This window comes from Perca flavescens, chromosome 13 (assembly GCF_004354835.1).
Source record: "Perca flavescens isolate YP-PL-M2 chromosome 13, PFLA_1.0, whole genome shotgun sequence".
Lineage (NCBI taxonomy): Eukaryota > Metazoa > Chordata > Actinopteri > Perciformes > Percidae > Perca > Perca flavescens.
In genome coordinates this window covers 25,265,551-25,290,056 of record NC_041343.1, presented here as the reverse complement: position 1 = coordinate 25,290,056, position 24,506 = coordinate 25,265,551, and the positions used below count along the sequence as shown (strand labels likewise).

Below are 24,506 nucleotides of genomic sequence, written 5' to 3'. Positions count from 1 at the left end.
GTATTTGTCCGTGCGACATAATGTTGGTGGATTACTTTGAGTATTTGAGCTGTTAAAACACAGCCAGCTTTTCAGAATTACAGGCCCCATAACACTACTTATTCATTCAAGTCAAGCTTTATTTGCAATGTAAGCTTTATACATGGTCCTTTACAGTCAGAGTAAAGGTGGTGCCCTATTTAGTCCCTTTAATGAATTCTCATATTAATCAATCTATAGGTAAATGAAGCGTGGAAATAAAGACTGATGAGCATCTAAATGATTTAATTACTTCACAGGCCTCCGCATTTAATCTCCATGAAAGCTAATGGAGTTTCATCCATAAGAAGGTAACCGCTGCAATACACTCTGTATACCGTGCAATACACAAGCATTTACTGATATTATTGAGTTACCTTGTGAATGATCCATGTAAAATTGCTGTATAATCCCGCTTTCTCGTGTTTTCTCTGAGTCATTTAAATATAAGTGGGGTTAGTGCGTGAAAGCCTGAGGAAACGAGCAGGTGTTCCGAAGATTTTCTACATTACGGCCCATAATGGTAGCTGGTAGAGTTCGACAAAGGTCATTGACTGCTTAATGCTCCTTAAACTAATGTGTACTTTCATCCTGCATGCAATGGATAAGACCAGTATTACAACAAAAAGTGACTTTATGTAGTTAGACATCCCAGATAATACAAAATGCAAAAGAGGCTTGGCTGTCTTTAGCTGGGTCAAACCTTTGATGGCATGCAAAGATGTCTCGTCAATGAAAAACAGCCCTAAGAAAATGACTTTATATAAAACCAAATGCGTACAAATAGATGGTCAGACAGCCAGATATAAGTGGACAAACTGACAACGCAAATACATATTTAGGAGAACATGTAAGCTTTTTATCTGTGCTGAAAAAAAGGGCAAGTCTCACGTATCACAGCTTTAGACTGACAAGAATTATTGTCAGCCGGATCTTTGATGGAAGTTTCAAGTAGCTCTTATGAGCAGCTGAAGATCGCACTACGGCAATTGCATGAGACTGCATGAAGTACGCACTAAAAAGCAGTCTGTGGGGACAAACAAAGGATGTTGCATAAATGTGTATAAATTAGTGAAGTTAATTTATCTTACAAGTTTAAAGTTCATTTATTTATATAGTCTTATTTAGAGTCTCAAAGGACTTGCTTGTTGATATATTCTTGATGGACCTTGAATATTCAGCAGATGCAGATCTACTGACATGTGAAGCTATGGATATATATAGTTTTCTGTGGTAAATTAAAAATATATCCATCTGTCAAACAAAAACACCAGCTGAATGCTGTGTATAATGACTCCACTGTTGAAGCATCTTAGACCAGAGGTTGTTTTTTCGGAGTCGAATCTGCAGCCGCTGCGTCGAGGAACCTCTATATATGTGCGCCTGCTCTACCAACTGAGCTGACCCGGCCAGTGTTTGTGCTACTTGCTTGACCGACCCAACCAAGTAGACCAGAAAAAAAGAAAGTGTATTATTATTTAATGCTAAAATCATTGTTTTAACCATTTATAAAACAAAAAGGCCCTATCTGCTTATTCTAGCTTCTCAAAGGTGAAAAATGTGTTGCTTTTCTGTTTCATAGCATTGTGAAGTGTAAACGTAAAGGCCCATGATCAGATCACACATATAGAAATCAAATGTTAATACCAGCTGTAAACTACTAATCAACAAATTAATCAACAGACTAATCAATGGTCAAAGATCTCAAAGGTTAAAGGTGAAAAAAGCCTCCGAATTTGTTTACATTTTTATGTATATACTGTATGTGTTTTGAATTGTGTAGAAAGACACCAACTGAAACCTTTGTTGGTCTCAAACTAAATTTCGAGACAAAGCAAAATGGCCGGTGATTGGGTTCCAAAACATTCCTTTTAAAAAGTGTGCAAAATACTTGATCATAAATTGCAGCATTGACTCTGAATACAATGGTCTCTCTTAGTGTTTGTGTAATGTGTAACATAATTCATACAATTCTCAGTCAGTCACTAAGTTGGTTCTGTTTTTATACTATAAGACAGAGCTTGATCCAAGAAAGGTCTGTAACCCAAAGTATCATCTTTCCAAACCAACCGTTTTAACATTGTGTATAGGAGGTATTGGTGCGCAAGATTACCGCTCAACGTTGCATTAAAGTGATAAATGAGTGTCGCTCTTGGATGAAGTCAATCTCTTCTGTTCTCATTTTATTATAGCCAAATTGCATTTAACCGCATCACTAGCCTGGGTAAACCCTGACGAACTTCCAGCAAATTTGAGATTTGCTCTGCAGGTCAGTCTGGCGAAGAGCCCATTCAAACCCATTTCCAATGTCCTCAAAATTGAGGCACCAATCACAACAGATGAGGCGAGCTTAACACCAATCACAACCGCTGAGGCGGGCTTTACGCAACGAGGATAGCGCAGCGACGGCGAGCAGCTTTTTGTTTACATTCAACATGACGGCTACCGAAGCCGTGCTTCACCATGACCAGGGACCGGCAGGTCATCTGACATATGCCGATTCTATACCGGTCAATGCTATAATTAACTGACAACATAAGTTATACAAGTTACAGTTCTCAAGGACGCACGCACACACGGAGAGAGACACACAGTCTCTTTTTCCTTTCTCTCAACTTCTCCGCCGTGTGTGGTGTGAAGCGCGTATCCGCGCTTTTCTTGCACATGTAGGGAGCCTCGTGAATTAACCTGCAACATATCAGCTGTTTGGAAATTCTTCAGCGTGTGTGCAGAAGATAACAAGTTAGCAATATGCAACACCTGCAAGGAGAAAGTAGGGCGTGGAGGGACCACACCAAAAACCAAAATCACATTTATTTTGTTGGATGTGAAAAGCGTCACCCGTATCGTTGGTCTGATTGGTTGAAGGACTATCCAATGAGCCCAGAGGCATTTGAGTGGCGTCCGTTAGTAGTTAATTTAAGGGACAAATTATACCGGATTATTACTCAAGTTAATTTCTGTACACCAACAGTTCAAGTTTAAAAATGCTGTATATTTGGCAGGGATGCAATAACACAAAGGTATGATACTGTGTGGTAATTTGTCCCTGAGGCTTTTGAAAATCTTCTGGGTACCTTTTTGCAGATAAAAAGAATCAGGCTTACTTTCTTCTACATTTGACAACTGCACTTCCAAGATCCTTCTGTCTCGCTGTGAATGTTGACACCTCCAGGATGCTTCATTTTAAGCTATTTAGACAGTCTCACTCTCCCATGGAGTTTGCTACAGGGTGACTGGTGAAGATTCAAGGGCCATGCATTACTTTTCAAATGTGTTCGGTGCAAAGACTGGACTTGAAAGTGGCTTCACATAGCAGTCATAAATGTGATGCAGGAAGAGGGCCTCCCAGGTCGCACGCCGAAGGCCCACAACACTGGAGATGACTCACTATGCTGCACAGATACAGTCCACCTTCAGCAGCTTATCATGTGAAAAGAGAACATTACAATCCTTTTCTTCTCAATGACTGAAGGCGAAAACTTTCTCCAAAGACAACCCTGCTTTCAACAGACCAGAGGGTTCTACCCGCTGTAAACGGCAGGGGGGGATTTTTGAGATCTAAATACTAAATTAAATTGACAGGCCTTAAAATGGGAATTTAAAGAGCAATTATATAGCTGAACAAAAGAGGTTGGAGGTTAAAAACCTTCATTATGTTCAATTCTCTTTTTTCTGTTATCAGGTCGCAAGTACATCAGTGACTAAATGGAGGAAAACATTTAATTTCAGACCATATTTCAGAAAGATTATAACCGAAAAAAACTCTTGGGCTGTCCTTGAAGGATTTTCTCTCTCAAGCCATGCCACTGGACAGATTAAAGTTAACAAGGTCAGAAGCTTTGGGACTGTTCATGTTGCAGGATAAAGAAGTGACATTTACTGTTGGGAAATGGAAGATAAGCTGTTTCCCCATTTAAAAGGGGAACACCACTTAAATTAAGAATTCCAGTATGTTCCATGGCCTAGGAATGTTTAATCAATATTCGTGAACATGAGCTCTCTCTCAAAGCCAGAAACAAGAGAAGTACGTCTGAAAGTTGTGATGTCATCGAATATAAAGCCTGGAGCTGTGCCATGTGCAATGAATGGGAGGCTGATTTTGTGGACCAACAGAACTTCATCAGTGTCATCTAGAACATCTTTCCCAATGTGATGTCTATGGAGCCGTTCACAAATTAAAGTTTTAGCACTATAGTTTTTGGATTTGGGAGAAAGTTGTTCATGTTTACTAATATTTTTGGATTGTATTAGACCAGTGGTTCCCAACCTGGGGTCCGGGGAGCCCTTAAGGGGCTGGCAAAGATCACAGGGGCGGGCACAAGTCTTTATATGGTTTAAGGTTGAGGTAAAAAAAAAAATATTTGCACATGTTAAACAAATTATGATAATAAACTAAAATGTGCTCAGCTTTTCTTAGACATAAGTAGGGGGGGCACCAAGGAAAAAAGGTTGGGACCCACTGTCTTAGACCATAGGAATAACATGTATGAGTTTTGAAAATGGGTTTAGTTCCAATTTAACTGGACTTTATTCTTATTTTGTGTGTTGATAGCTTTGGATCCTTTTTTTAATATGATTATTTTTTTGTAGTGTTTCCTTGTCAGAAATATAAGGGTCATCTCACTGGCCTGGCCCACTTCACTTTAGCTCGACAAGGCCAGTGCATTCCTAGAAATGTCACTGTAAATTCTAATAGCAAACAATAACCACTTTGCATGTGTAAGAGATCTTCCAGATATAGAAAGTCAGGTTAGAAATACCAGCAATGTGGTTGTAGGTCACAGGAGTCTGCAAATTCAAGTCACAGATGCAACCCACAGACTCACTGTGGTTGTCCTTGTTAGCATGTATAATTCAGATTCAGACGCTCACCTCGCTGCCAAAACAGAGATATTCTCTCAGATTTTCACTTACATTTTGTTAGGAATGGGCAGCCACCCCACTGCTCAAACTCAGCTCAGAGTGAAGAACTGCCAAACAAGAAACTTTTGCTGTTATGTGGCTGATTTCCCCTCCCTGGAGGAAAATGCACTGAGGAATGCATTGAAGGTCAAAGTAGTATCAGCATAAGAAAAACTAAAATAATGATTGCATTAACATGCAGCTTGGGAGCTGTGTGTTCTTAAAAGAGTTCCAGGGGGGAAGTAATACAATGGTCTCTCATTCTGTATTCTGCCATCACACTTGAAGGGGAGCGACACACACAAAACAAATATGAAAGTAAATACACGTTCTCTGAAGCACACATGCTGAGCTATGCTCACCAATGTGTGTGGGGAAAGGAGGAAGGAAAGATGTATATGGGTTAACTGTTGTTTTTTCTTTTCTTTCATTCATTGTAATTTATTTTCACATCTTTTAATGGTTTATTTCTGCTTGGGTGCACTTTCATTTGTCCTGCATTTCAATTTGTTTTTTTATTTGCCTCTGTGACTGATTTTCATGTAAATATATCTGTTATGCTATTCTCCATCACAGACTGTCAAGACAACAGTGATTTAACCTGAAAAAGTTCAATATTTGTTTCTCTATACACATGGTGTCCTGTAACGGAAGCAGCATCGCATTTGCGAGATGTAAGACTTCATTTGCAGGGGACGTAAGACTTCAGGTCACGTTTGTCACAAATGTCATTACAAATCACTGCTGCAGAGAGAAAATTCATCTAGGTATGCATTTCACTCACTTCTTAAAAAAACATGCACAAAACTTGTGCAACATATTTAATCTCTCACAACTATGAACTTTAGCAAAGCACTGCATTAGACAGTACTAAAATATTCAGTGTCATTGTTTATTATATAGCTAATTGTCTAAATACATTGAAACCAGGTTAATTTAAACACTGCACTGCTTGAATACATGAATATTTCATGCTTCACTGTGAAGCATTAGCATAAAGCTGTTTGGTTTGGCTGAATCTCCACAATGAATACAAGGCTGATTTGGCAAAAGAGAGGAAACTCTGAATTTAAACAATGGAGAAGGTTGCAGTGAAATGAGGATAGAAGAGAAGAGCTCCTCTTTCTATAAGCAGCCTGCGACGCAGTCTGTAGGAAATAATGCTTCACGGGGAGAAATAATTTTGATTATGCAGGATCTGCTTTTGAATGTTGGGCAGAGAATGGATGATCCAGTTATAGCTTTATAGCAAAATAACTTGTGCAAAACTTATTTTTGAAACTTGCTTGCAGCCCCTGGCAACCCGGATAAGATGAGGTGGAAAATATAATGGATGAATTGACGGATTGAAATACATTTTAACCTACTGCTGCATTAACTGCTTATTCTAGCCACTTGGGGGGGAGGGGGGGGGGGAACAAGTTGGAAAAACTTATCAACTTAGAAAACAATCTATTTTTCCCCTTGAGGGATTAATAAAGCATGTCTTTTTCTTACACATCCAGCAGACACTCATTTGGAGTTGTGCTTGTTTTCACTTGATCAATTTCAACAGAATATTTACTTTGCTTTTGGCTTTGCTTTTGGCTCTGTTTTTGTTTTCATTACCTCCTGATAGAAATATCTGTCTTTTGACGACACATCCAGCATCTTCAGAGTTATGGATCTCATCCCTGCTTTGCTCCAATTGAAGGATAGATTTAGAAAAAGCACAGTACAAACATGTTATTTGGAGCTCAACTGTTGTGATTGGTTTAAGGAGAATACTGTAAGCACATAGTGCCACAGAGCTCCATGGTTTCAACCAAAATGACCCCAAAAAGGTTCTCCATCTCTGCAGGGCAGGTGAAATGGGTAAACAACACAGTTACGAGTGCTGCTTGTGTGTACTGTGCTGCTGTGCTGTGCTGTGTAAAAAAATACAAATAACTTTTTTTGTGGGATGCATATGCACGCACACAAAGACAAAATTCAATGAGATTACATCGAAAAGTAAGGATGCCCCGATTGATCGACCGCCCATCGTAGGGAAATATAGTGGGTGGGCTTATAAAAAGTTTCAGTGACACGCGGGACAAGAACGGAACATGAACCCCGGTCTCCGGGGTGAAAGTCCTCTGTTGTTTGACTCATCCACCACCCCAACCAACCTCGCTATGCGGAATTTCGGGCTTTCATACTACTTGCATCCGTTGTCGCTTTTAGTACTAAGTCATCTTAAAGCGCAGTAGAGCTGCAGCTCTGCCCGGTGCATTCCATACACATGCTGATCAAGGGCGGTTTTTGGGTCGTATCTGACGCTGAAAGGCACTTGTTGGAAGTGGAAGTGGAAGTGAGAACGGGTTGCTATGGGAACAGCCGTGCAATACATTCTGGTAGCGTTGCGGGGGTAGCGGGGCTTCCGCCTCTCAAAAGCTCACAAAAATGTTTTAAACTGACCATTGTCGATCTGAAATGAAGATGGATTCAGCAACTGCATAGGCTATTTCTCGCATAAAATTATTTTTATAAACACATTTCGGTGAACTATTTTCGTAAAATAAAAGCTCGAATTCCAAACGAGCCGGTGAGTTGATACTGGACTAATATTTGCTAATACTGTCTGTCAATGGGTTTTTAGCTTGTTGTGTTGCTAAAAAGTGGTCAAAAAATATTTAATGTAGCTTTAATATTTGTTTCATTTTGGCGTAACCCACACAGCATAAAACTTTATACTGAAAATCAAACACATACATTTTTGTTAAGTTATAATAAAACAAAATGTGCCTCAGATTGAGAGGTCCGAGTCCACCGTGCCCTCCCACTGTGTTTTAGTATACTTGGTTTAATATGGTTGAATTCATAAAGGCAAAGCATGCCATCTCATCATGGGAGTTAAAGCAGTTATACATTTTTGACTGAACGCTCTCGTCATTTAGCAAAACACATTTCAGTCATTCTCATTGAAAGTTATAATATAATATTTTTTTTGCCCTCTCAGTGCTTTCTTTATTGGTTATTTGGGGAGGAGAGAACATTTCAGAGCTATTACCATCACTCAAACAAACAACAGAGCCTATGCAGAGCCAATTATAGTCCTATTAGCTACTTTCCTGTTATGGCCTCCATTCTATATTCTTTTGTGGATTTCTGAGGTAATTCAAGAATGGGGAAAGAAAACCAAACCACAAAATGACCATCAAATATCTCATTATGATGAAAGGCTCTGCTATTGGTCATAGCGGTTCATCTTTAAAAATGACATAAACCCACATCTCAAGGATGATTAATGTATTTATGATTTAGCAAAGCTACCAGCACTGTGGACAACAAATCATTAAAGTTTATGAATATGTATAAGGCCAAAGGTTTGGTGCTCAAATTAAATTCTCATGATACGTTGTTAACAATTTAAATGTCTGCGTGGACTGTTGAATGTGTGGCATTACTTATTACATTATTTCAACCCTTTCTTAACACTGTAGACTTAAGTGTTTCGAAAACCAAGCTTTTCCCCACATTTTAAGTTTTTGATACTTAAAGGTCCAATATGTAATATTTGTACTGTAATAAATCCAAAAATGCAACACCAATGCCTCATCAGATATTAAGGAAACATGTTAAACTGAAATACTATCTTTTCTGACAACAATGCTAATGTCAGTATTTTTTCTTTTTGAAATTTACATTCCGTGACGGAATTTATGTTTATGTTTTGATGTGTGTGTTGTTATCAACGGCCCAGTTTGACAGCCAGGCCGGGTTGCCAGATATACCTGTAAAAACGTAAACCCAGCACGCTACAGCTGTGATGGTAGTACAGCCATGAAAGCAGCAAACAAACGAACAGGATCAACGGAGATAGATTCTACATGACATAAAAAATGAAAACAGCATGTTTCTAACAGTTGCGTGACCAGAGACGTAACAACCCCCTGGTAAATATTGGAGATGTATTTGAAAGATGGAGACAGCTTAGATCCCAAAAGGACGCAGAGTTGGCTTATTTTCTCCTGAACAGGTAAGCATTAGCTTCAGGCTAGTTGAGTTGGTTACTCGAAAAAACAATTGAGACACAGCCAGTAAAGTGATCCCGACTGGTCCTGGCTAACGCCGCCATGCTAACCCTGCTAACGTTACCGGGAGGACCAGGCATGCAGCCCATGGCTGTTTACAACGTGTAGTTCAGCAGCTGGAGCCAACAACGGTGAGTTATTTTAAGCCACAAGAGGGGGGCTGTAAATCGGAAAGAGAGGACTGTGAGTTTGCAGTGTGTTTAGCGATTGTTGCCGTAATTCTAAGCCAATGAAGTGTGTTCCGTCGGCAAGGTAGTGGTGTTTTTAGCGTTTCGTATTGTAATTCTAAGCCGAGGAAGTGTGCCTGACTGGCGTGTGGAGAGGACAGTGAGGTTGTTGTGTTTTTAGCGGTTCATACTGTAATTTTAAGCCGAAAAAGTGCGTCTGTCAGTTGGTTACAGAGCTCCGCGTGAGCACGGGCTTTTATGACTCTGTGGTTAGCTACTCAGCTGTGCTGTTGAGTAATGTCTGGCTATGTGAGACTAGCATCTACCGTTGGCTACTCCGCTGTGCTGTGGAGTAATGTCTGGCTATGTGAGACTAGCATCTACCGTTAGCTACTCCGTTGTGCTGTGGAGTAATGTCTGGCTATGTGAGAATAGCATCTACCGTTAGCTACTGCGCTGTGCTGTGGAGTAATGTCTGGCTATGTGAGACTAGCATCTAACGTTAGCTACTCTGCTGTGCTGTGGAGTAACGTCTCGCTATGTGAGAAAAGCAACTATGCTGTGAATGCTGCGGTCTAAGCCTGGCAACCCCCGTGAACTTCGAGTCTGGGCAGGAGGGGGCGGGGGAAACGACTCTCCAGTATTTTGAATTGGTAGTGCAGTAACTATTTTAACCGCTAGCTGCCAGTATTACATACAATATTACATATTGCACCTTTAATAGCTTGTGAATCAAGATTTTTCTAAGATAATTTGTCAGAGATAAAAAAAAAAAAAAAAAAAAAAAAAAAAAAAAGATCTTTAGAAGACTAAAAGTAGATCTTAAAGGGAGAACACAGCTTGGAACCCTTGTTTGTTAACACAAATTGGAAGAGTGAGAAGAAAGTTTTACTCGGTTTCTAGAGAAATATAGAAGGCAAAACCATTTAAAATATGGTAATGAGAAGAATATGTCGTGGCTAGAACTGCATTCAACTTGAGGGAATCATTTTTATCTTCCCTCAAGTTATCAGACAACTTAATGTGAGTAAATGTAGCCCAATAGCAAGACACAGATCTGATCAGAATTAAAGCAGTAGATAACAGAGGAATACTCCAGGATATATGTCTGAGGTATACTGGATACATGACCCACATTCTAAGCAGCTGTCAGCCATGATTATGACCTATAAATGTTTATATAAATTCAAAATACATTATTTTCTTTATAAGACTGACAAGGGATGTTTTTACAGCGCACCCAAACTAAATCACTTCTTTTAATACTAATTAAATAAAATAACACCGTCAGTCAGAATTGCCATTCCTGATCGCAGGATGCAGGATGATGAAAAGCAATACTTATTGCCTGCTTGTTTTTGACCTTTTCTTTAGTCTTTGTGTCACAGCATTCCTCTGTTCACCTGGCTTTGTGAGTGGAGGGCCGCAGGTGCTCTGGGTGGCTATCTTTGGTGAGGAATCCCCACCAAAGGCGTCGGACTCAACGAATCCTCGCTTCAAAAACCCATTGGCCGCTACAACGCTGCCAGTGCAGCTCTGCCTGCTGCTGGTGCTACACTGTCTCCACCTCCTTAGTCTATATCCACAACGTTCCACTTCCGGGATTGCTATGTTGCCGCCGGAAATTCCACCAGATGTCACTCTTTTCACCAGATGTCCGTTACCTTCTGCTTACTTTGTGTTGGAATTTTAAACTCTATCTAACTGATAAGGACGATGGTTAACTGCTCCTCAGATGTCTGCAGGGTAAATCCAGACAGCTAACTAGACTGTCTGTCCAATCTGAGTTTTCTGTACAAGTTCCACCAAAACAAGTCCCTTCCAGAAGCTATTTTGCAGCAGCACCGGGGCTCTGCCCAGTGCTTAGCGCCGACCATGACGATTGTGATTGGTTAAAAGAAATGCCAATAAATCAGAGCATGTTTTTCTCCCATCCCGGAATGCTGTGTGGACTAGCCAGACCCTCCTCCGCAGCGCCGTGAAGGAAGGTCTGGCAAAGTGAGACTACCACCTCCTTAACCTCCATCTGAAGGGTTCTTGTAGTCTAACCATTTCTGCGCTCCTACCTGAGGCATCTGGTTTATGAAACCTTAACAGCACAGAAACAAATATTGTTTCTTCCAATTATGTGTACCTACACAGTATTTTACATACAGTATGTAAAGCAACTGAAAGGCCAACTCCTGCATCAGTTCTGTTGTGTATCGAACAGTGGGGGATTTTAATTAGGAACCCCCTTAAGAATTGAGCCATTAACAACAAACACAGCTGTACGTTGCTGCAGTAACATGGATGAAGCAGTGAACCAAATGAAAGAAGTATGCGTGCTCAGCACAATTTTGAGTAAATATTAATAATCTGTCCGAGCTTTGTCAGTTCCCTGGCTGTGAGAAAGCGATTCTACAGCAGCATGAGGCAGCTTTTGTATCCACCATCAGCAAAATCACAATTTCTTTCCAATAAACTGTACAAATCAGTGTTGTACCTACCACCAGACATGCAGATATTTGTAAATGATTCGCTGCATTAAGGATATTCTAATGGTTTATTGTAGCTCTACTGAGACGCTCACAAAGTTGACTTCATTTTTCATTCAAAGGTTTTTTGAATCATCGTCTGTGGCCTATTGAAAAATAAAGTATAATACAAAGAATATATGCATTATGCAAGAAACATCCCCTGCTGTGATGTGACATGGGGGTCATCCGACATCAGACAGTCTCTCCCAATGCGACCCAGCCAGGGTTGATCCGACCCTGACTTGCATCCCAGCAGCAACCCACGGATCAGCCCTTTTCAACCAAAGCCACCCTGTGGCTTTCTCTGCGGCATCATTTGGTGGACTTAATGGCCCTTTTCTTGGCCGCTCCTGTAAAGCCCAACCGGTTGAGGACTTCACACAGTGAGCGCCCTACAAAGCCTCTACAGCCGACTTCTATAGGCTCATAGAAAGTCTTCTAGCCACTGTCTTTGCACTTCTCCACCAGCTCTTGGTACTTTGCGCGTTCTCCTGCCGTTGGCTTGACGAGGCAGGGTACGCCGCTGGGGCCTGGAGTGGATGCTGAGCGAGCTAACTTTGATGACCTCCTCTACCCCTTTCAGACTTGGCTCTCTCTGATTGAACTCTGTTGTTGGAGGGGCTGGGCTGATGAGAGCTTTGTTGGGTTCGAACTCTTGTTCCCTCAACGTTCGCTCATGGTGTCCTGGAGGAAGCGATTTACTTCCTCCGTCGAGCACTCAAGCCAGCCACTGCGCCGGTCCCCCCAGCAGTTGCTTTGTAAAGCCAAAGGGATTGGCACTGAAAGCAGCTCGCTCCCTGGCTCTCTCTCTTTCTTGCCTCCTGTGCCACTCTGCCCTGCGAGGGGTCATCAGCTATTTCCGCACAATGTTCTGCAGTTCCGCTAAAGCTTGCTTCTCATCGGTAGATGATGATGTCTTGAACCGTTTTTTTGACACAATATACAATACAAAAAATGTCTCTAGAAATAGAAAAACAGATTAAAACTGTGCAAACTTCTTACAACTACGCATGTAATGGTCTCAATAATTGATGGTGCGGGGCAGGTTTCCCAGGAAAGACATTTGTGGAAATAATAGGAAATTAAGCATTTATGTTCCTGGTGGAAACCACAAACACTGCACAGAAAGAAAGTGGGTGCTGCTACCCCCAGAAACCTAAAATCAATAGAAAGTCAAAGAAAAAAGAAGGAGAATGAAAAGGGGACGTACAGGACCTCAATATAGTATTTGTAATTACTATCATAAAGAAACATAGAAGCACTGATTTACCCTGAAGCTTGAATCTAACTATGACTGGTAAGTACTAAAGCTAAGTTGGGAATAAAACCTATTTGAGAAAAAGGAGGGGCTGCTACATCTATCCATATATAGTAATCTGTAAAATTACTCTTGGGTTTTGAGCTCTCATCTGCACATTTAAGCCCGAGTGCTGCTATGGCAGATTAATCTTGATTCATTCAATCTCTCTGACCTCTTTCTTTCAGCCCTCCTGCTGATGGGACCTGAGACTCAACACTTCCGGGGAGACGTGTCAGAGAGAGATAAAGAGACAGCTGGTATACATTTGTCAGGGATGTGGAAACCAGACTGTCAGACGACCCTGCACACTGCTCCCTGACTTCAGATGACAGAAGTTACTGTCAGTGACAATGATACCCTGTGGATGATCCCGACCCTTTTCAGCAAAAACACTGAAAACTCGGGTTTAAGAACGTAGAATTTTTATTTTTTTATTTTCTGTAATTCTGATTATTTTTACCTGTATCATAGGTGTTACATTTTAGCCACAATTAAAGGATTGAAGGATGCACTACAAGTATTGCAATGTTCAAACATTAGCTTCGATAAAAGTTACTTTTGGTATTTTAATTTAATTTAAAAGGAATACCCAACATTTAAACCACACTCTTTGGTAATGCATAGAGTAAGAATACTGAATCAGATAAGAAAACAAATATTCAACAAATCATTAAAATGAGCACTTTTCATGGTTCAAGACATTCAGAACTATCAAAGAAAATGTATTGACTTTGATGTATTACATGTACTGTAAAGTGTGGTGTTGCCAGACACTATCTCGCAGCAAAAACCTATGAAAAGGTGTTATTAGTTTTACACTTAGGCTAAAACACAGTTTAGTTGTAGAACCAATGTACCTCTCAAATTCCTCCAAATGTGTATCCAGTGTCAAACAGAGTAGCTGGTTAAAGAACCAGCTACAAATATGGTCAATCATTCTTCCTCGACTGTTTAGTATATCAAAAGATTACTATTCTACCACCCCCCCCTCTTTCGAAGCCTTTCGAGGCTCTGTGACTTGACGTGGCAATACAACTTATCACAACATTTTTATAGAAACATACTTCTACAAGTACAATGGCACCAGAACAACTTAAAAGTGTCATTCAAATGGCCGGTCCAATTGTACCACTGTATGTACAAGACATTGAAATCCCATCTAATTGATGCAATTTTCCTTATTACACATCCAGATTTACCTTTACTTGTCAGACTGCAGAAGACAGAACTTTTGAGAGTGCTGAGTTTTTTTGTTTTTTTTTTAACTTGCACAAATCCTTACCAGGAAGGGCTAAAGCCTATCCCAACGTGCAACGGGCAGAAGCATGAAATTACCATAAACAAGTCTGCAGTTCATCCCTCGCAGAAAAGCAGCTAGACAGATAATCACAATTGAATGTGAACATAAAAACCATTAACAGAAAGGAAAAGAGACTAGGAACAGAACTCCCATCCTTACTGATGTGACATGATGTTCCTTATTACAGAGACATCCAGAACTTTTGTTAGTTCCGTGTTATTAACAAACAATTAAAAGAAATAATTGTACTCACCTAATCCATAGGTATAGCAAGGAGGACATCAGCATGAGACGGGAGAGAAGAAAACAGAAAAATATTAATTAACATCAGTGTACTTGAAACATAGCTGCTTAATCGTAAGCAGGGTGCTGAAAACAATCTTTTTCTGTGTGAAACTGCCATTGCCACTAATGACAGATGGCAGAATTTTGTTTGGTCATTAATTAATAGTATTTTTAGAAAATGCTTTGACAATTGATTAAGTTTGGACTGACAAAACAAAGTGTTGATAAAAGCAGATAAAAATACTTTAACCATCTGATGCACACTTCATTTGGTAACAGCGGCTAAAAATGTTTTAATACATCCGTCAGTTATTAAAACAGGAAACATCAGGTGATATTATTGATTAAAGTAATTTCAAAAAGTTTATTTACTTCAAGTTTGTTAGCAGTTAATGATAAACGACTTATGTGGAATCTGTTGGGTTTAGTCGCCCGTTACTGACTCAAGTGAAACTATACTTACTATTCTTTAAAGGTCCCATGGCATGAAAATTAACTTTATGAGGTTTTTTAACATTAATATGTGTTCCCCCAGCCTGCCTATGGGTATCCTGCTCTGCCTTTGAGAAAATGAAAAAGCTCAGATGGGCCGATCTGGAATCGTGCTCCTTATGAGGTCATAAGGAGCAAGGTTACCTCCCCTTTCTCTGCTTTGCCCGCCCATTTGGCCCACTCATGAGAGAAAGAGACATCATGGCTTTCAAACGAGCAAAGTGGCAGTTGGTCAAGGCCATACCCCCCCAAGGCTCCCGAAGAGAAACGGGTATCGCTCTCGCCCTTGCCTCTGCCTGCTGCGCTGTGGACGTGTGTGTGTGTGTGTGTGTGTGTGTGTGTGTGTGTGTGTGTGTGTGTGTGTGTGTGTGTGTTGTGGGTGCCCACGCTTGTGGAGTTTAACTCCAAAAAGACAGTTAACCACAAGTTCCCGTTAATCTTATGACAGACACGTGTTGTGATATTTAAACAAACGAACCGTCAACGGTGAGGTAAAAGCCTCTTATTTCCGAGAGCGGTCTGAGAGACCTCCAGCTGACAGCGGAGTCTCTGAGCACGACTGTCTGAGCGACGAGCTAGCGGCCGGGGCAGGCGCCTGCTGGCTGTCGCCTCACTTCATGGAGATTCGTAACTCTGAAAACTTTGAAGCAAATTGTCAATTCGGCATCAATTTTTCGCAAGAATGCCTATATTTGAAACCTAAATAGTTCATTTCTCGCCTAAAACATCAGAAGTGAATTTAGTGATGAATAAGATGACGAAAACTGTTAAAATTGTCCCGTTGTTGGTCTGTCTGTACCGGAAACCCGACCCTCGTTGACCTAGGTCCCTACGCTGAAAAGGGAACAGCGAAAAAGACCCTGCCCTTAAGCAGGGGCTGAACGAGTTGCAGGAACTATGGCCAGAGGAACTTAAAAATCCCCAAATTGGTCCAGTCGGAATACGAGAAAAAAAGGGTTCTAGGAATTTTATGTTCTAGGAACTGCAAAAATCCCTCCGGTCGGAAAGCGGCTATACTAAGGAAAGCTCATTGTGGGACTGGCTCTAGTGGCTGTAATTCTGCACCAAGGCTGAATTTCGGGAAAGATACAGTATTAAGGGACTACTAAGGTCTATATAAAAGCGTCCAAAGAGCACCATGTCATGGGACCTTTAAACAATACACAACTCGTCAATGCGTGTTACACAAGAATCACAGACACTGAAATAAATGAAGATCTTTTCTGTAAACCACTGGTTTATGGTCAGAACACAACCTCTCAAATCCTATGCCTTCATCTGACACCAGGTCAAAATCATAGTTAAAAATTAAATCCAGCAAGCCTTCAAGGTCAAAATATATAAACTCTAGTTTAGAATAGAAAAAAGAAGATGAGAGAACATTGTAGTCATCCAATTTAAATGCAACAGAACCACTTCATATGATACATTCCACTTAATAAACAAGGTTACATTTATATTGGCCACAGTCAAATCATAAATGAAATTTGAATGCATGTGTAATTATATCTAGAAGACCAGTTATTGGTTGTGCAAACAAGTATACCTAATATTCTGTCAGAAACACTAGTCAGTGAGATTACTTTTGTGAACATATTCTGCTAACGTACAGACTATAATCATGTTGTCAAGCACCAGAGATTCTGGAAATAAAACACCGTCTCTGCAACACGTTGGGGGGAAAAGAACTCTTTAATCAAGTGAGCAAGCACAGGTTTTAAGATTGTCAGCCATCTGTTGGCATACATTATCTCAATTCTTGTGTTGACAACTAGTCAGTCTAAAAAGGTCAGCGGTGGGAAAAGGAGATGTCAGCGTCGTAGTGGTGATGGAGTGGGCAAGCACAAAGTTCAGGTTCACCTGGACTGGGAATCTGTATGCCCATAATGACAAAAGGTCAAGGTAACTAACGGTCTGTGGGAAAAGGTTAGAGCTGTCTAAGGAATACACCTCATGTCATTTACATACCCTGCCATCATGCATAACAACTGGCTGTTAAGGAACTGGATGCACACAACACGCATATTACACAATGTGTATGCTAAATGTTTGCTTGAATATATAAATAACCTAATTTACAGGAATGATAGTACCACACGTAGAGCATGCTGAAATCTCACTTAGCTAAACAAATGATACACAACATTCTTTGCATTTTATTTAGTAAACAGCAGCTGCAATATGTTCTCTGCTTAAATATTAACTATGCAAGATATTTGATGTTTCTGGTGCAGAATGCATTAATATCTGTTGCCTGTGTTAAGATTTCACTTTAAAAATTAATGCTTCAGCAAAGCTTTGAATTCAGTGTCTACAACGAAGGAGGAGGAGGCGGGGGGGCCTGGGTACCCACTGAAGGAAATAGATCAGGCTTTAGAAGCTAAGGCCACGCTATGTTGACGGTATAAACACCGCCGTCCATCCCTTTAGAAAGCATGGACAGGAGAGAACCACAGGCCTTTTGATGCTTTCAGGTGCACGCTCAGAATGTTATCAATCGGCATGACTTGATAATATTCAGTGAAGCCCATCAACTGAATGCCACTATTCAGAAGTTCCTTCTTCGGAAAGTGAAGATCATGCCAGTGTTACACATGCTTATCATCTCCCACATAAATAAACCTAGATGTATTCAGCTGGAAACCTTCTCCCTCTGGATTTGTCTCTGAATGCTTCCCTACATTTGTCCTCTGGCTAAATGAAGAGGAGACATTTTATTTGTTTGGTTCGTAGAAGTTTTTTTTTTTTTTTTTTTTTTATGAATACAAAGAGCTGTGTCAACATCAAATTATGCATTCAAAGACTGACTGTGCAATCACTTGTGAAAGATTCATATGTATCATTGTTTTTAAGTCGATCAGCTGGAAGGACAGGTAAATACAAAGATGTGTCTAGGATCCTTAAGAACTGCATATTGTACTCTGTAAAGTACTGAACACAAGTTGCATTGTTGCTTGCAACAGAAAAGATTACATTAACATCTGCAATTCCATGGCTCTTCTTTATTATCTAAAAATAAGTTGTTATATTTTAAGTTATGTTATAGAGCTTTATGAACCACATCATGAAAAAAACTGTTCAAATAGAGAATTATAGTCTTACAGGACTATATCAGTGACTTTGTTCTATCCCAGTAACTGTACTTGTGTTTCCTTTTAACTACTTTTGTTGCAAAAGTAGTTAAAAGGAAACACAAGTATGAAGCATAAGTATGTTATGGTTGGAAAATGGTTTGCAAGATGTAAAGTGCAGGCAGCTTGTAGTTAATGGGCTACGATGTGGGAAATCACTAGTATGGTCCTTAATTCAATTGTAATTCACTGTATAGGCTCATAGGCAGTCAATCCATTATGTAATGTCCTTTGCAAAGTGTTTTGCATGATATGCTTTTTGAAAGTAAATAGTGACAACTAACATTTTTAAACTGTATGTCAGGTTAGGGTAAGAAAGATTCAAATATTAAAGCTACACTATTCAACTATGCACATTGGCAGCTCCACAACATACCTGTACCTGAGGGTTTCCTCCATTTTGGCCTGGAGACTACAAATTTATAACAGAGAGCCTGTGTTACAAATTGGAGGTGTGAAGTTTAAAGTTAAAGTCATGGGCATTTACCAGACAGGGAAAACTTTATGGGAAATATATACTGTGCAGAGTTTTTGGAGTTTGAACCATGGTAGTGACTAAAAGTCAGGATATCTCAGTCTCTGCTGCATTAGTTTTGACTGAGACAGTTTTGACCCTTTAATCCTTAAAAAGCACAAATCCTGCAAAGTAACAGGTCAAGATGAACTGCACACAGCAGCTTGCATTTACTACAATAATCTGTCTGTTGTGCATTTTATCAAAAGGAATTAAAGCTCTAGTGCATAACTTTTTGATATTAATAAACATCTGTTACATTTAAGCCATTGCCAAAGGAGTTGCTACAAAGCTAATTAAGACTATCAGCTCCACACAACTTTCTCTGTATTTCTTAGTATGGCTATGTTCAGAAGTTTGTGGCATCCGCAACTTTACTGTGCAAAAGCTCGAGTGAAGATAATTACCTCTTTCTCCATCCATCCTCAACTACATAATTGTCTCAAAAGAAATGTCAAAGGTGAGAGCTTGCCTCGCTTTTTTGGTTTCCTTTTTTTTGTGTATGAATTAAATTCTTGTTTTTTAAAATCATGTTTTTTTTTTTAATCCTCCATGTCCTCCTTGGCTACTAGCAATTGCGTGGAGGAGGGAGGGGGCGCGTGCGCGAGCACGGAAGGCTTGTATCATGACGGGCCAACAGTTATGTTGTCATTACTAAGAATTACTCGCGGGGGCGACAGAAACTACACTTTAACTGTTGTTTCATTGTGAAATTTCCCACCACTGATAATTCCAACACCAAAATGTAATTTGGTATAATAATGTTAATCTATAGGATCTCTTCAGTCCTCAATTTCTCACTCATATTGATATCACAATTTTCATTTTATTTATTTTTATTTATTTATTTTTTTACAGAAAATGTGCCTAATGCAGCTTTAAAACCTATTGATTCTTGCATTGCTGCTAGGTACAGGCCCCTCATGATCTAAATTAAAGGTCTAATATACATATTTATACAATACTGCAGCTACAAAAACACGTTTAATAAAGACAGACATGATATTTAGAGTAAAACATTCCTTGGGTGTCTCAGCTCAGTAAACAATCCATTCGGCCGTTTCATCTTCACTATCGTATGCCAAAAAACAAACACAGGGTCATGTCTATTACTGAAGAAAGACCGCGCCATTCTCAAACAAAGTCAAATTTGTTGCCTTGTCTGAAAAGGGCAATCACTCAATGTAAGTGCAGTTTGGAAGTAAACAAAGGGAAAACATGGATATGCAGGCAGCCTATAAAACAAGCAAAGCAACAGAGAGTAGAGACAGAGAGGGTTTAGAATGAGTCGATCTGTGAATATAATAGGTTTTCTGACCATTACTAAAACTTGCGTGTGTGCATCTAAAACTTTATTAAGCCATCAGCCAGTATTTGTATATAATATACCACGATACTGTGGGCTCTTAAGATAAACCCTGCAACTGTTATCTCAGCGAAGAGCCGGGATGCATGCGGAGCTCACTGTATGTTCAGGAATGGGTCCAGTCTTTAATGAGGGTAAAAGGACACAGCTCTCATCTTTATTTCATGGCAGTGTTTGTGTGCATCTGTGGAGTCCTCAAAAAAATTCTTGGTGATAAACAAGGCCTATCTAAAGAAGGCCTTGCAGCAGTGTGCAGGCCTATATAATAGGCACTGTTGCATGGTAGATAATATGAGCTGCTGGTACTGGCGAGGAGGGGGTGTTTGCTGCAGACTGAAGGTAGAATCTGCTCCATTGGAAAGGGACACTGCTGCCTCAATGTCCAGAGAAGTCTCTTCATTAGCCTCTGTGTCCTCTGTTTTCTCTTCATGCATCTCTCAGTGTCCTGTTCACCATCCACAGAGTGATGGGGAGGGCTCTCTGAATAGCAATAACCCAGCCCAGCGTCAATCCATCTTCTACTTCATTAAGGGGGCTGCAGCGTTATTGCTGGGCTGTAATGATCCCACAGATCTCACTCCCATAGGCTGAGTTTCTTAGGCTTTCAGAGATGTCATAAAAGAGAACACATGAGTTGTGACGGAAATGTATATGAATTATTAATTCTTCAGTCCCACGAGGAAGTTTGTCTATGTGTGCGTATGTGTGCGTGTGTATGCACATGCGCACACTCCTGGCTACTGCTTTATACTTCATATAGGTTGATTCAAAATTTATGTTGCCAGTTCCTTTGGAGAGCACTGGAGAGTTATTGCCAAAAAGTCAAATGAAAGGCTGCAGTAATATTAATGCAGTTCAGATATATGGCCACTGCCTTTCATTCACAACTTGGGATGGCAATGCAAAAGAGATGATGTTTTATGCAGACTAATCCAGCAGAACCACATCAGCAGAAAGTGGAGAAATGAAAGAACAAGATAGGGTTCAGAGCCCTGTGTATACAGACCACAGCAGGCTCATACACAAAAAAAAAAAAAAAAAACAAGCTTGGAATATCCCTTTAAGAAGCCATTAAGAGTAATATAGACATAAATATTAGACAATGTTTTGTTCTTTCACTTGTTTTTTTCTTACAGACATTTAAATGTGTGTAATTTTTAGATATCTAACTATAATCACCATAATACACCAGCAAAATCACTGTAAACAAAGTTAGATTAATGTAAAGTAGCCTGTAGCTCAGGACAACTGTATTGTTATGTCTGGCATTAATCAAATTTAAGACCGCATTTCCTAGAAAAATATCTTTATGTGCTTCGTTAGATACATGTAAAGGTGATTAGTCCATTCCCCTGCCAGAATCCATGCAAATACAGTGACTGTAAGGCCACACAAAGGCCAATCATATTTATAGATGTCAAAATGCTACAAAAAAAGTGCATTTATTAATTTATTAATTTTATATTAATAAACATCTGTTACATTCAGAGTTGGTTCAAAGCTAATTGAGACTATCAGCTCCACACAACTCTCTCTGGATTTCTCAGTGTGGCTATGTTCAGAAGATTGTGTTGTCCGGTGACTTTCACGCGCAGAAACTCGAGTGAAGATAATTACCTCTTCTGAAGAGTTCATGTTTTTTTAATCCTCCGTGTCCCCCTTGGGTACTAGCAACTGCGTGGAGAAGGAGTGGGGGCGCATGCGCGATCACAGGCTTGTATCATGTGCCGACAGTGTTGTTGTCATTACTTAGAATTCCTCATGGGGGCGACAGAAACTACGCACTATAGCTTTAAGACAGCCTTCATGCTGTGTGCTTACCTTTTTTTGTTAGTGTGTCATTGAAAGAAAATATCTATATTTTGATATCCAATGCCTGCCTACAGTTGGATAATCACGTTTACTTGTTGAAAGCACATTCTGACAACAGATTGGGCTCTATTAGGGCTGCAACTAACGATTATTTTCATAGTCGATTAATCTGTTGATTATTTTCTCGATTATTCGATTAGTTGTTTGGGCTCTAAAATGTCAGAAAATGGTGAAAAATGTGGATCAGTCTTTCCCAAAAGCCCAAGATGACGTCCTCAAATGTTTTGTTTTGTCCACAACTCAAAGATATTCAGTTTATGGACACAGAGGAGAGAAGAAACTAGAACATATTCACATTTAAGAAGCTGGAATCAAAGAATTTTTACTTTTGTCTTAAAAAAAAACTAATTGATTATCAAAATAGTTGGCGATTAATTTAAGAGTTGACAACTAATCGATTAACCTTTGCAGATCTAGCCTCTATTACATCATACTTTGCCTGACAAAGCAATGTCAATGCCAATCCCATTAACGTCCGGTCTAATGTTACCATGACGTCGTAAACAGTGCACAGTGACTGACGTGTTTTAAATTGGTGGCAGCAAATGAAGTCATTAAGATCACTGTATCAGCTGTGTGTCAATGTTATTATCCACAATGAAGGTGACAACAGTTACATTTCAGTTATATAGAGTGTAAGCTAAGATGGGTTTGCACATTATTTTATAATAATTATTGTTGAAATATTTGCATTTGCTGCAATGCCTTAAATAAATTACCTAGAATCTCTTGTGACTGTATGCATTATGACTCTGGTCAGGAACAGAGCCATGTAGTGTAACATTATTATTAGAGGCCGGATGGATAGATGTGTCAACAAAACTGGAGTCTGCTGTTGATAACCATAACCATGTAGTTTTCATGCCTCCACCAAACCAAACATTAACATCACACTTTCATATGAATCATTATTGTAATGGTAATATGTAACAGTTTTGGAAGGCACTGACAAAATGCACTGCCGTTTTGGTAGTGAGAAAACACTCAAATGGGTCGTTTTAGAAGGCAATGACGAACAATGTATTTTGTTATTTAGTTTGAGGGACTTGTTGCCAGGCACTGCCCTTGCCAGGAAAACTGAAGCATCTGTTGGTTCAATTGCACAAAATGGACAAGCACCCACTTGTGGTCATGCAAAGTTGGGTGACCGTTATAGCACCGCAAATCCCCATGATTTTTCGCTAAGGAGTGCTATTTCAAAAAGTCAGATGCCTGATGGTCACCCTAACAGCTGAAGTTAATGTTAAAATCCATGTTACTAGTTTTATTTATATGCAGGGTCCAAAATGTACTTCTTGGTCTTTCTGCCAAAGGCTGATTAACTGAAAACATGACCTTTATGTGCTGCCACATACTTGCACTGGTAATCGAGACAGGTAGCGAGCTAGATAAAGTAAGCGTAACCGATGGACAGTGTGGGTCAATCAAAAAATTGCTATACAATCATTGATGGTCATTGAAGTGTGCAGAATCTGTTTATATACAGTACCTATTAAGACTTATTCAGAACAGATCTGTATCAGTCTAGTCTGGATGAATGGAAGTACATTTCCAGGATAATTGCCCGACATCCCGCACGTGGATAACACACCAAATGTCCCTCACCTTCACGCTCTGTGTGTTGCGTTCTCAAACTCTGTTCCCTTCAGAAAACAACAAACTTCGAGTTAGCAAACTACATGCTGAAAATGGCAAGTTTTTAAGAAAATTTGGTTCATGCAACAAGGCAGGCCGGCTTGGTTCTTTCGGGGAATGATTGTAAAGATTTACAAAGAATATGTTTACGGCATTTACTATCTAACTGCAATGTTTTGGGACCAGTTGGTGGGGATTGCTATGGACGAAGTACACAACCATGTATGTATCCGCTAACTTAAAGAGCTCACATTACTGTATTGTGTGAACAGTTAACTTCTTTTATTATATGTGCAGTTTTCTTTTGCAGGGCACCAAAACAAGATCCTTCCAGAGACAATTTTGCAGAGCAACCGTGGCAGTTTATGGAGCTTAGTGCCGCCCAAGACGATTGTGATTGGCTTAAAGAAATGCAAACAACCCAGAGCGTTTTTTTTTCTCCTATCCCAGAATGTATATGTAGTGTAGCCAGACCTTACTCCACAGCTCTGTGGAGATCATCATACTAGTTCAATACCTTAAGGTTTCAGGGTTGCCAGTCTTAATGCCTCACAGTATAAGATCACAGCTACCAAACAGTAAGAAATAGTGGCTAAGAATGGTGTATGGTTCACACTGCTGGTTCGGAGGCCCACACGCATGCCTAAATGCAGCCATTATTCATAAGCATTGGCAATCCAATCCATTATACAACAGAGAGAGTTGAAACAAAATCCATGAACTCTTGAGTCAATGGACTGTGACCTTTTCACCAATCTCAAACCACCCACGCTAATCAGACAGCTATACCTACATCGACATACAGAGCATCAGCACAAGCAAGAGAGCTGCAAAGTCATGTAGCCCAAACGCCAAAACTGTTTCGAAAGCCTCCCAAAGTCCCGCACAGATTAGAAAAACAAGGCTAGCAAAGAACGAAGGGCTGAGTGTGAATGAGAGTGATAAAG

General features: G+C 39.9%; 1 protein-coding gene across 1 annotated transcript in view; it reads right to left on the bottom strand.

Annotated features, from left to right (window-relative positions):
- tmem132e (transmembrane protein 132E) overlaps window positions 1-24,506 on the bottom strand; it is a 381,952-nt gene that overhangs the window by 286,677 nt on the left and 70,769 nt on the right. The gene's annotated exons all lie outside the window — the stretch shown is intronic.